The following is a 10,009-nucleotide window of genomic DNA, read 5'->3' as shown; positions in this document are numbered from 1 at the left end:
TTCAAATGCCAATCTCTTCTGGAAATACTCTTACAGATATACCCAGAAATAATGTGCCACCAGTTATCTGGGTATCCCTTAACCCAGTCAGGTTTACATCTACAATGACCCACCACACCAGTCAAATACAAATCAGCAAGACTCAGCTGGGGTGAAGTAGTACAGATGGGTTGGGCACTGCTTGATGGCTCTGCTGCTTACCTTTCACACCTCACATTTTACATTTCTACAGGGGGCAGATGCCTGAGCATAGCTCTGTGATCAACAGGCTTGGTGGGTTTTTCTTATTATTTCCACACTAAGATTCTTGAGATTGGAATGTTATCCCCTTTCCTTTTGAAATCAGCCCACTTGTCCTAGAGAACTGATGTTTATGGTTTCTTCTGAATAAACATAGAAATTGACCCTCCCACTCTTAAAACTTTAGAAAGTTACATTTGTCTTATCTGAGTTCCTTTCTCAGGTTTCCAACTGTCAGCCCTCCCAGACAGTAATGAGGCAGGGGAACAGGGTCTGGAAACAGGGGATGTAAGGCCGATTCAGGCTGACTTCCTAGAACTGAATCAAAAGGAAAACCCCACCTCTCCATGTCCAAGTAACAAAAAGATCAGAGGCTACTCCCTTTACACTCCACCCCTCCCTACTCCCATTCTACTGCATTGCAGATGAAAAATTGAAAGTACCTCTGATTGGTTGCCCTCTACCAATCAGACTGGTGGTGGGCCAAGTCTTCATTTACATAGGGTGTAACCAAGTAACCAATGGGAAACCTCTAGAGGGTATTTAACCCCACAAAATTCTGTAACTGGTCCTCTTGAGCTACTTGCTCAAATCTACTCCCACTCTGTGGAGTGTACTTTCATTTCAATAAATCTGTGCTTTTGTTGCTTCATTCTTTCATTGCTTTGTATGTGTGATCTGTTCAATTCTTTGTTCAAAATGCCAAGAACCTGGATGGCTCACAGTCAAGACCCTCCAGTGCAGTAACAGTATCAAGGAACTGACACTTACCAGATAATCACATCTGGACAATGAGAAGGCAGACCCCTCACCTGTCATGATTGCCTAACCGATCACCTGCTTCTTCTTGACCAACTCCTCTTCCTTACCCCTCCCTAATTCCTCTTTTCCTATACGTAGTTACATTTCTTCCCTGTTCTATAAACCTCTGATTTTAGTTGGCCAGATTAAGTTGGCCAGATCACAGCTGCAGCACGTGATTAAGCCTTCTTCCCCGGCAATAATCATTGTCTCAGTGATTGGCTTCCTGTGCGGTGAGCAATTGTACCTAGATCAAACTCCTGGCATTTTGGTAACACTTTTTTTTAGGTAAGGAAGTTGATAAGTGTTACAGGACTTCCTCAAGTTCCTACAGCCAGAAAAGGGCAGTACTGGGTTGGAACTCCACTTAGCAGCTAAGGTTCATGTAAGTAAGCAACATGCTAGCTTGTCTTCCAACAAAACTATGTGAAAATGAACCCTAGCTCTTCACTTAAAGCCCAGCAGCCCTGTGTGAGCTATGTAATCTAAAAGAACCTCAGTTAGCTCATGTGGGAAGGGGGTGTAATATTTTTCTTGCACTGTTATTGGGATGTGTAAATAAGATAATTTGTCAATGCTCTCCAGCCAGAAACCACTAGGAACACACCTATAGTTAAGAAAGTTGGCTTTAATTCTCATTGCAAAGAGGGAAAATGCAAACAAGGGGAAACCCTGGGGGTGTCTCCGTGAGAGGAGGTTAGAAAATGTTATTAAAGGATTTGGGCTTTGGTTAGCTGCTTTGGGAGAAGATGAAGAAAGCATAGCTTTTCTCTGGGTTGGATAGGGTCAGGAAACTGGGGTAATTCTACGAATGTGTATCCTCATAAATCTTACCCATAGGGAAAGCGACTACACCAAGTCTGAAGCTGTAATTGGGCTGAGTGTGGTGGCTCACACCTGTAATCTCAGCATTTTGGCAGGCTGAGGTGAGAGAATTGCTTGAGCCCAGGAGTTTGAGACCAGCCTGGGCAATGTGGCGAGACTCTGTCTCCACAAAAAAATTTTTAAAAATTAGCCAGGTGTCATGGCATGGGCTGTGATCCCAGCTACTCAGGAGGCTGGGGTAGGAGGATTACTTGAGCCCAGGAAGCTGAGGTTGCAGTAAGTCATTGTGCCACTGCACTCCAACCTGGGTGACAGAGCGAGACTCTGTCTCAAAATAAAAGCTATAACTGGCAATGAAGCAGCAGCCAGTTCTATTAGCCAAGACAACTGCTATATTTGTGTGTTTTCTTTTGTGGCTTGAACAATGTTTATGCTTTGTCTGTTTTCAGGTATGATGTTGAAGTGGTCTTATTCTGGTCTAGATCCATCCTGGTCACAGAGGAGTCTTGTCTAATGGTGTTGTGGGAAATCGTTTATGTTCATGCTCAACAGGAGAACATGGCCCAGGATAGTGCCAGGCCAGATCTATTTCAGAATATAAGGTATCCATCCCAGTGCTGGACTCACAGGTGTTGGAACCACAGGGGTTATGACTCTAATGGTGCTTACCCAAATGCCATCCCAGACCTCTGAGCCACAGTGACACGCGCAGTTGCATTCTGGAGAGGCTAAAAGACAGATGTCCCATCAGGGAGTAATGACTCATTTTCCTCCTTAGCTTCAAACATTACATGAAGCCATTTCCATGAAGTCAGTGGTATTTCACTGCAGGGAGAATTTTGGACACAGCAACGAGGGGCTTGCAAGTTAGATGACCTATCCTGCGATCTGCCTTTGCCTCCTTCATGCAGCAAATATGCAGTGTGTCTCAGAGCTGGGCTAGATACTGTGACACCCACCACCTCACGAAAAAGGCAGAGAAGCAAACAATCTAGCTGAAAAAATGTAGAAGCATGTAGTGTTCAGTGAGGGCAGTGGTGCCCACACTTTCCTATGCAATGGAATCACCTGTGAATCTTTCAAAACACTAATGGCTGGGGTCCCATCCCACTGAATTAAGTGATCTGGGCTTCCACTCGGGCTTCCAGCTTTGAAAAACTCCCTGGTTGATTAACGTGCAGCCAAGTTTGGGTACTATTGGTTTAATCCATCATTTTCACAGGCTTGGTGGTGGTTGGGGGGGGTGGGGGTGGAGGTGGGGAGTGGGCAGTGGGGGGTATCACAGATGTTGAATTGGATAAGAACTTTTGTCCCTCATTCAGACACTTGCATTTAGATGTAAAACCTGGCATAGTATTTCAGGGGATTTACAGATCCCAAGAAGTGAATCAGGGAACGCCTGTGGGCCTTGTGGTCCCCAGGTGAGAGAAGTCCAGCTGCAAGAGTGTCCACCTCCAATCGGGGTGACAGGAGCTCTCTGTCCTGTCCAGAATGGTGCTGGCCCTTTGTCTCAGTCTTTTTGTGCTGTAATAACAAAATACCCAAGACTGGGTAATTTGTAAAAAACAAAACAACAACAACAAAACCAGCAATTTATTTCTTACAGCTTCTGAAGTCTGGGAAGTCCAAGCTCAAGGTGAAGCCTCCTCAGGTGGCAGAAGTACAAAAGAGACCAAACTCCCTCCTTCAAGCTCTTTTACAAGAACACTGAGACATTCACAAGTGCTGAGCCCTCAAGCCTACTCACGTCCTGAAGGCCACACCTCTAATAAGGATTGAATTTTCGCATGAGTTTTGAGGGACACCCATTCAAAGCATAGCACCCTTCGACTTCAGAGAAGCTGCGGCCAGCCCTGTTGTCACCAAGCCGGTTCCCCCTAGGCAGAGCGCCAAGAAGCAGCCCAGGCGATCCCAAAGCGCACAAGTGCTCTCACCAGGCTGCGCGCTGGCTGGTCGGTGCACAGGGGCAGGGCCGCCGCCCACGCGCGCTTGGTTCAGGGAGCCCAGGCTGCCCCTACCCGCGGCTACAAAAGCTCGCCGAGTCTTCCTGTCCACCCAATCGCCCCACATGTCAGCGGTTGGTCGCCTCGCGGTGCAGCGCTGGGCACGCGAGCCCCTCCCGCAGCCATTCTCAGCACAAGCACCAGCCTGGAGCCCCGCAGCAACAGAGCTAAGAGCCCCCACGCCACAGCGGTCGTGCGGAGCAGGTAAGCGCAGCCTCCTGGCTGGGGAGCCACGGAGGGTCCCACGGCCCCGCCAACAGGACAGGCTATGCCCTTTCAGTACCCCCTCTTCCCCGGCTCTGTTTCTAATAAAGGAATAAACAAGAAAGTCCTTAGTCTTTGAAAAGAAAATGATTCCAAAATACAAAAAAAAAAAAGTTAAAAAGTTAAGTATCACGTTTGTTTGGCTTAAAATAATTATACATGCTTGTAATGAGGGAAATCCAAAATTCACAAGCCTCTTGATTTAAAATAATTTAAATATCTTTGGCTTGGGATTATGTGGTTACTACAAAACATACCACAGCTGATGGGAAAGTAGTTTACTTCCCATTAGGTTGCAAATGTCTTAGAAACACACTCCTGGACCACAGCTTCAAGAGACGCAAGCAGTCACCTCATAATGCTGGTTTCCAAGCTGCCCTGCCAGAAGCAGGTCAGGGGTCCCACAGGGCTCCTCAGTAACTCCTCAAAATCCTCTCCCATCAATGGCCCCACCAGATCATCCCTACTTTTGAATGCTTGTCCAATGCAGGTTGCAGGTAAGATTTCCTTTCACAAGTGACTTCCATGGCTAAGGAAGAATTTAACACTCTAGAACTAGTCCAAGCCCTCCTCTGCGGCAGTTTTTATAAGCAGTGGAACCACCTTGTAGATTTCTAAGCTTGCTGGAAAATAAAACACTGCTATAAATGCATAGAGCCTTTTCCCTTGTGAAAAGGAAACTCCTGCCGAGGTGAAAGCAACAGCAAGAATAGCACTGTGCAGAATAAGAGTGGCTAACGCCAGGCTTCCTCCTGGGGATTTACATCAGGATTGTAACATATTAGATGTAAATCCACCTGTGGGCTCCAGGGTGGATCTGGAGGTCCAGGCACCAGGGAGCTGGGGTCAAAACCAACTGTTGCTAAAAGTCAAGGGAATTATAACTAAGGAATAGGATGCTTTAAAATACGACTTGTGGCTGGGCACGGTGGTTCATACCTGTAATCCCAACATTTTGGGAGGCCAAGGCAGGCAGATCACCTGAGGTCAGGAGCTCGAGACCAGCCTGGCCAACATGGTGAAACCCCATCTCTACTAAAAATACAAAAATTAGCCAGGCGTGGTGGCAGGCGCCTGTAATCCTAGCTACTAGGAAGGTTGAGGCAGGAGAATCTCTTGAACCCGGCAGGCGGAGGTTGCAGTGAGCTGAGATCACACCACAGCACTTCAGACAGAGCAAGACTCTGTCTCAAAAAAAAAAAAAAAAAAAAAAATAAGGCTTGTAAGTAAATAATGATACAAAGAAGATACATGAGCAGTGTCAAAAGGCAGGTTTATTATTCTTCCCTTTATCCATAATTTAGGGATTCTTCAAATAGCTTAAGCAAAATATATCCAAGTTGTTAATCACCACACGCATGATGCTAGGTGGTTAATTGGTGAAATGGTTTTGTTGCTCTGTAGAGTAGCAGTATCTATATAGATCAACAAAATCATTTCACCAATTAACAAAAGCCAGTGTGGCCCATTATTCTCTGTGGCAAGTCTCCTTTAAGAAGTGACATACACCTGTGCTCCTAGCTGCTTGGGAGGCTTGAGGACTCCTTGAGCCCAGGAGTTCCAGGGTACAGTGAGCATAATTTGCCATTGTGCTGCAACCTGGAGGACAAAAACTCTGTCTCTACTAAAAGAAAAAAGAAAAATAAGGAGAAGAAGATAAGGAAGTTTTTCCTTTGTTCTTTGAAAGCTCTTTCTGAGTAGCATTCCTCCCCCACCACAAAAGTAAATGATTCCATGGTGAAAAACAAGAAAAGAACTTCTCCAATAGGATGAGGTGGTCTCATACCAACCAAAGCAACCAAAGCAACCAAAGCTTGCATACCAACATTGTCAGGTGGGTGAGAATTGCATTCATTCCTAACCTCTTGAGGCTTCAGCATCCCAAGACTAGATGGTGGAAAATCTCAGTAGCTCTCCAGGCAAAGCTGGCCGGGTGGTGGAGGGGTGGGGGCAGTGGGGGCAGGGGTGGGATTCAGAACGCTCACCCACCATGTCTGAAAAGCATCCAGAGAGATCATAATGCTTTGACTTCTGATATAACCTTTTGGGATGTTTATGTACTTTTGATGCTTCAAGGAATAAAAAGTCTAAATAGAATTCTAAATGCAAAACCTCTCTCTGTACTACTGAGGATTCTCAGACGGAAGAATACATTTGTTAACCATAGTAACAACATATATAATCAAAGTTTTGCATTGTTTTGAGCTTGGTTATAACAATGTGCTACATCCATCCACACACACACAGAAAGAGAAGTGGTTGAAAACCAAGACAAGGAACCCTGTGGTTTTCTGGATCAACACCAGGAACGATGCCCTCCAGGCCTCCCTGGGCTCTGCTTTCTCCCTTCCCCTCTTTGCTGGTTGAGCATCTCTGGCGCCACCCAGTGGTCCCCGTGATCCACGCTTCAGGGCCCCGGAAGGCCCAGAAGGCTTATGTTACCAGTCCGGTCTTGGTCTCAAGTACCAGAGTGACATGACCTCTCCCTTACTGAGCCTGACCACCTGCCTGGATCTTTACGTGCATGGCCTCCTTTCATTCTCACTACAGCCCAGATCATGGGGGGTTTGTACCCATTTCACAGATGGGAACAGAGAGGCTTCAAGTTAGGTTGAGACTTCGCTTACACTCCCAAAGCTAGCCAGCACTGGGGCTGGGCTTCCAACCCTTCCTCTGACTCAGCTGCACACACCATCCTTACTAAGAGGATGGCAACCCCTTGCTTACTGTTGCATTTGCATTAACTCTCTGAACCCAAGCTTATAAATAACCAAGCAACACATTCTGTACTATGCATTTGTTATTCCCAAAGACACAGCTTGATTCCAAATAAAATGACTAAGTTTATTTCCTGCTCACCTTACAGCACATCTTGGACTTCAAGAGAGATGACATCATTCAAGCACTTACATAAATTCTATGTTGTGGCAAGGCTCTGATCCTTTTCTTGTCACTTCTTCAGCATCCTAAATTTGCACATGATAACATCTGTTGTCCTCCATCAGATATCATCAGTATTGCTAATCTACAGTGCCACACTGGCAGTAGTGATTTTTTTTTTTTTTTTTTTTTGAGACGGAGTCTTGCTCTGTCACCCAGGCTGGAGTGCAGTGGCAAGATCTTGGCTCACTGCAAGCTCCTCCTCCCGGGTTCACACCATTCTCCTGCCTCAGCCTCCCAAGTAGCTGGGACTACAGGCACCTGCCACCACGCCCGGCTAATTTTTTGTATTTTTAGTAGAGACGGGGTTTCACCGTGTTAGCAAGGATGGTCTCGATCTCCTGACCTCATGATCTGCCCGCCTTGGCCTCCCAAAGTGCTGGGATTACAGGTGTGAGTCACCACGCCCGGCCTGGCAGTAGTGATTTTTATCCACTTTTTCTCCAGGTTCCCAGAAAGAATATTCAACTTAGTATCTATTTGGCTGGGAGGGCGGGGTGTTAGTCTTTGCTTCATCTAAAAGTAAATGAGGAATTCAGTAGCTCCTCTAACCACTTCAATCACTTATAGACATGTATAATGAAAATATATTCTTCTTACTTAAAAAAGATCACCTGAGGTCAGGAGTTTGAGACCAACCTGACCAACACGGTGAAACTCCATCTCTACTAAAAACAGGAAAATTAGCTAGGCCTGATGGTGCATGCCTGTAATCCCAGCTACTTGGGAGGCTGAGGCAGGAGAATCACTTGAACCTGGGAGGCAGAGGTTGCAGTGAGCCAAGATTGCGCCACTGCACTCCAGCCTGGCTAACAGAGCGAGACTCTGTATCAAAAAATAAATAAGTAGGCTGGGGGCGATGGCTCATGCCTGTAATCCCAGCACTTTGGGAGGCTGAGACGGGCAGATCACCTGAGGTCAGGAGATCAAGATCAGCCTGGCCAACATGATGAAACCCCATCTCTACTAAAATATATAAAAACTAGCCGGGCGTGGTGGCAGGTGCCTGTAATCCTAGCTACTCAGGAGGCTGAGGCACAAGAATCACTTAAACCTGGGAGGTGGAGGTTGCAGTGAGCCGATTACATCACTGCACTCTAGCCTAGATGACAAGAGTGAGACTCTGTCTCAAAAAAAAAAAAAAATAAATAAATAAAATAAAATAAAAAAGTACACCATGATTGGTTACTTTAACCACATTTATTTATTTAATATTTTTTTAGACAGAGTCTCGCTCTGTCACCCAGGCTAGAGTACAGTGGCATGATCATGGCTCACTGTAACCTCCGCCTCCCAGGTTCAAGCGATTCTCCTGCCTCAGCCTCTCGAGTAGCTGGGATTACAGGCGTGCACCACCATGCCCAGCTAATTTTTGCATTTTTAGTAGAGACGGTGTTTGACCATGTTGGGCAGGCTGGTCTTGAACTCCTGACCTCAGGTGATCCACTTGCCTTGGCCTCCCAAAGTGCTGGGATTACAGGCATGAGCCACAGCGCCCGGCCTAACCACTTTTAAAATATATTTAAGTGCCCCCAATATCACTGCTTTCTAAACTATTTCAAAAACGGAAGGGTACTATTTCTATAATAATAAATTATTAGAGTATAATATTCACAGTGGTAATTCAGGTAATGAGAGTATTTTACAAGGCAGAACTAATTAGGTTGGAATAAAACAAAATCAGACACCAACAATAATTCATATGTCTCAAATAGTACCCTTGCCCACCTGTCTTTATCTAAATATTAGCTCTACACACCGACACCACCTTAGTAGCCACTAAAAAGAACAGCAAGCACTCTGAATTTTAGTCTCTGTTATGCCATTTCCTGGCATTTGGAGGAAAAGCACATTCTACAGAAAAGTCACAGGATGGTACTATCTGTTTTGTATCTGATTTTAACATGTGTTATCTCTTAGGTACAGGGTCATACACTTGGAAGGTGTGATATTGTGAAATGTGTATTTGGTCTTCCTTATCTTTTCCTGACATACGGTTCCTTCAGTCCTTGGAATCTTCTGTGCTAATGAGGTGACTGGAGGCTGAGAGCCTCTAGATAGCCTCAGGGTGGAGCTTGTTGTGGGAAAAATCAAGTTCTGATTACAGGGTTAAGATTTTCAGCCCCAGGCCCCAACCTCCAAGGAGGGAAGGGGGGCTGAAAATTGAGTTGATCATTAATGGCTAATGATATAATCAATCATGCCTACAAATGGAAGCTTCCATAAAAATTCAAAAGGAGGCCAGGCATGGTGGCTCACGCCTGTAATCTCAGCACTTTGGGAGGCTGGAGTGGGCAGATCACGAGATCAAGAGATCGAGACCATCCTGGCCAACATGGTAAAACCCTGTCTCTACTAAAAATATAAAAATTAGCCGAGCGTGGTGGTGTGGTAAAACCCTGTCTCTACTAAAAATATAAAAATTAGCTGGGCCTGTAGTCCCAGCTACTTGGGAGGCTGAGGCAGGAGAATCACTTGAGCCCAGGAGGTGGAAGTTGCAGTGAGTCAAGATCGCGCCACTGCACTCCAGCCTGGTGACAGAGCAAGACTCCGTAAAAAAAAAAAAAAAAAAAAAAAAAAAATTCAAAAGGACTGAGTTTGGAGACCTCCTGGGTTGGTGAACACATCCACATGCTGGGAGGGTGGTGTACCCCAACTTCATGAGGACAGAAGCTCCTAGGATCGGAACCCTTGCTGACTTCACCCCATGGATCTCTTCGTCTGTATCCTTTATCATATTCTTTTTTTTAGTCTAGTTAGGTGAACTCTTATTATATTCTTTATTAATAAATTGGTAAATGTGTTTCTCTGAGTTCTTGTGAACTGCTCTAACAAATTAATTGAACCTGGGGAGGGGCATGTGGTAACCTTAATTTGTAGCTGGTGGGTCAGAAGTTCTAGAGGCTCAGATCTGCAACTGGTATCTGAAGTTGGGG

At 45.5% G+C, this 10,009-nt stretch overlaps 1 long non-coding RNA gene across 1 annotated transcript in view; it reads left to right on the top strand.

Annotated features, from left to right (window-relative positions):
- Nucleotides 1-4,497: 4,497 nt before the first annotated feature.
- Nucleotides 4,498-10,009, top strand: part of LOC129033153 (uncharacterized) — a 31,681-nt gene continuing 26,169 nt past the window's right edge. The window contains exon 1 of the long non-coding RNA XR_008501548.1: nt 4,498-4,630. This is a non-coding gene — a long non-coding RNA (uncharacterized LOC129033153). The remainder of the gene's footprint in view (nt 4,631-10,009) is intronic.

The sequence above is a fragment of the Pongo pygmaeus genome, chromosome 2 (assembly GCF_028885625.2).
Source record: "Pongo pygmaeus isolate AG05252 chromosome 2, NHGRI_mPonPyg2-v2.0_pri, whole genome shotgun sequence".
Classification (NCBI taxonomy): Eukaryota; Metazoa; Chordata; class Mammalia; order Primates; family Hominidae; genus Pongo; species Pongo pygmaeus.
Note: the sequence above shows the minus strand (reverse complement) of the source record. Positions and strands in the feature narration are given on the sequence as shown.